The following is a 3,355-nucleotide window of genomic DNA, read 5'->3' as shown; positions in this document are numbered from 1 at the left end:
CAGACTCCTGCCAGCTTCAAATAAACACTGTTTGCCTTCGCGAATGCCCTTCCTAATCACTTCCAGGAAGCTCAGAGCGCATGGCTCTCATCGAATTGTCCTGCCTTGAGGAGAGGGAGAACTGTCCAATGGTTAGTGCATGAAACAGCCACTCGGATTCGCTTCCTTACTCTGCCTCGGAATTCCCCTGTGACCAACAGGAAGTCGTTCTGTCTTGCCTGGCCTCAGTGTTCGCCTGCAGAATGGGGGTAACAGCGCGCCTGCCGCAGGGGTGTAGTAAGACTGACGAGTTACAGAGTGTGAGGGGTGCGGATCCTGTAGCGATGGAGATCAGATACGCATCCGAAGGCAAAACTTCCGTGAGGTGATTATGAATTGCCTGGAGTTTTTTTCATGCACAAATGGAGACATTTGAACTCCACTGGTGAACAAAATTAAACAAACAAAAAAATTCAGACTGAGAGTTAAAATCCCAGATCCTGCTGAATATCGATGCCATTTGCGGTCTCAATTCCCGCGGGCTCTTTTGAAATCCCCAAGCCACAGGAGACAGGGTATAAATTCTCTTCTCCACAATGATAGAGATGCAGTCGTGTTAGTCTGGTCTAACTGAGACAGAAGACAGAACTATGTAGCACTTTAAAGACTAACAAGATGGTTTATCAGGTGATGAGCTTTCGTGGGCCAGACCCACTTCCTCAGATCAATTTGTGGAAGAAAATTGGTACAACCATATATACCAAAGTGATACAATCAAAAAATGAATGCATGTGAAATTGACAAATCAAATTTTAGAACAGAATAGGGAGGGGGGGAAGGTTAGTTTCTGTGAGGTAATGGCATAGGGGTGATAATTGGGGAAGCTATCTTTGTAATGGGTGAGATAATTAGAGTCTTTGTATAGACCCATACATGTAAGTGTCAAATTTAAGCATGAATGACAATTCTGAAGCTTCTCCTTGAACTCTGGAGTTAAAGTCCCTTCTCCACAATGTCCTTCATTCCTTTAAGAGGGTTAAATGTTTGTAAACTGAGTTTGAGCATCCCTTTACCTCAGGAGCTTTCACACATTTCGCTGAGCAGAACTCACTCTGAGAGAGGTCGTGTCCAGGGAAGAGATCCCAGGTGTGGACTCAGCTCACACCCTGTCCTTTTGTATATTAATTCTGGGGAACCTTCCAAGGGAGGTTCCGCTTTAAATACCAACCCTTGGTCTTAAGGAGCCTCGAGCTCCTCCAGGAGCAGACCTGCCCGGGTGTGGCTGCTGGGCACAGTTTGCTCCTTCACTGCAGAGAGCGCCCCCTAGTGCTGCGCCAGGGGATACACAGTGACACAGGGCAGAGCCGGGCCTGCGCTAACAGGGGGAAGCGGGTTTTCTACAGTGCGGAGACACTGGGGACTGGGCTATTGGTCACGCTGGGGGGCGGGGCTCTGTCCGTGACTCTCCGGTGCCTTTACCCTGGGTTGTTGCTCACAAAGCTCCCGTGTCTCTGCCTGGCTCCGGGCCCAGCCGGCCTGACATGCCCATGAGAATGGCCCGGATCAGAGACCCGTGAACGTTCCCGGTCCCCTCCCAGCCAGACAAGGCACCACCCTTGTGCCCTGCATGTGACACAAGCATGTCACGTGTCGCACCGCGAAGGGGGGTTAGCTCCCACCCTTTGCCTTGTGCAGGTTGGTTCGCTCGAAGCATCCCCATCCCCCCGCCCCTCCCTGCCACCCTGCCCTGAGCGGTACGAGGGGCCGCGGCATCCTTGTGTCTTCTCCAGCGGGTGCGGTTACGCCAGGACCTTATATCGGGCTGTTATGGCACCAGCGCACCTATTGGAGTTGGTCACCCGGGGGGTTCAGAAAATCCCTCCTGACACCTCGACACCTAGAACAACCCAGCTCCAGGTGCCCTGTCCCGGGGGATACAGGGACTCTGGAACAGAGCAGGGAACCGGGCCTGGCCAGGCAGAGTCCTAGGGGAGATCACTGCTCCCTGAGGGATCCTCCCTCGCTTTCTCCTGAATCCCCGGGCAAGTGAACTGGGCTGGTTCAGTGAGAAGGTTTTATGTGTCGCAGGGAGGGGATATGCAAATAGGGGCTGAGCGTCCTGTTTAAATCTCTCTCTCACTCGGCCCAGGGTGAACTCGCAGGGACCAGCCAGTTCCCTGAGAACTTCCCCCTCCAGCACCCGGGACAATGGGACTTTGGCTGCTTCTAGTTCTCCTCGCTGCGGCTCGGGAAGGTATTTTCCCCCCGATACCTCCACGACAGGGACAAGGGATTGTTCTGGGGGGGGGGGGGATGCTTCCAGTGATGGGATTTGTAACAGCGCTTAACGCTGGGGTCTCACCCTCTTTGTTGGCAAATATGGTTCATGCGGCTCCTTTGGTTCCTGTTGATTTTAATTCGCGGCTCCAATCCGTTGCTAATGTTTTAATTTCCAATTTCCCTGTTTCCCTTCCCTCCAGGGGCCCGCTCGCAGGTGGTTCTGACCCAGTCGGGCCCGGCGCTGAAGAAGCCCGGAGAGGCCCATAAGCTGCAATGCGCCACCAGCGGGTTTGCTCTCAGCAGCTACTGGATGGGCTGGGTCAGGCAGGAGCCCGGGAAGGGGCTGGAGTGGCTGGTTTATTATTACGGCGAGGCGAACAAGCACTACGCCGCCTCAGTGCAGGGCCGCTTCACGGCCTCCAAGGACAGCGCCAACTTCTACCTGCAAATGACCAGCCTGAGCGCGGAGGACAGCGCCGTGTATTACTGCGCCAGGGGCACAGCGAGGGGAAGCGAATCTGAGCTCGCACAAAAACCTCCCCCTGCAGGGACCGGGGAGGGATTTCCTGGGGGTGGCGCTCAGGCCCTGCACAATAACACGGTGCTCCCCCCCATCTCTGACGGCCCCGCGCCCAGCTGGGAAGGGAGACAGGCGCTGCTGAGCCCAGCCCCCTGGGGAGCGCAGGGAGCCGATGCCCAGCAGCTGTTTCCCGGCGCAGGGAGAACGAACAGCTGCATCCGGCCCCGCGGTTCGGTTGCCCCAGGGACTCTCTGCTCAGTGTGAGGCTCCCTCCTCCCAGGGAAGGCAACGGGATATTCCGGGCCCTTAGGGCAACCAGGCAGCGGACTGAGCCCTAGTGGGGGCGGGTGACAGGCCGGGTGGGGTCACTGATCCCTCAGGCAGCTCCACCCCAGCCCACTGACAATTGTCTGGATCAAACCCCCTGCACAACTGCTGCCTGTGGCATTTCAGGGCACAGAGCTATGGGAGACTGGGCAGGAATGGTGTCCCTGCCTCCGTTTGCCAGGGGCTGGGAATGGGTGACGGGCAGGATCACTGGACGATTCCCTGTTCTGTCCACTCCCTCTGGGGCAC

General features: G+C 56.0%; 1 long non-coding RNA gene across 1 annotated transcript; it reads left to right on the top strand.

The window, feature by feature from the left end:
* Nucleotides 1–2,137: 2,137 nt before the first annotated feature.
* LOC142821342 (uncharacterized) lies at nucleotides 2,138–2,727 on the top strand. The gene is made up of 2 exons (XR_012898145.1): nucleotides 2,138–2,233; nucleotides 2,460–2,727. It is a non-coding gene; the product is annotated as an uncharacterized LOC142821342 (long non-coding RNA).
* The last annotated feature ends 628 nt before the right edge of the window (nucleotides 2,728–3,355 follow it).

Source organism: Pelodiscus sinensis, chromosome 30 (assembly GCF_049634645.1).
Source record: "Pelodiscus sinensis isolate JC-2024 chromosome 30, ASM4963464v1, whole genome shotgun sequence".
Taxonomy (NCBI): Eukaryota; Metazoa; Chordata; order Testudines; family Trionychidae; genus Pelodiscus; species Pelodiscus sinensis.
This window is presented reverse-complemented; position numbering and strand designations above follow the sequence as displayed.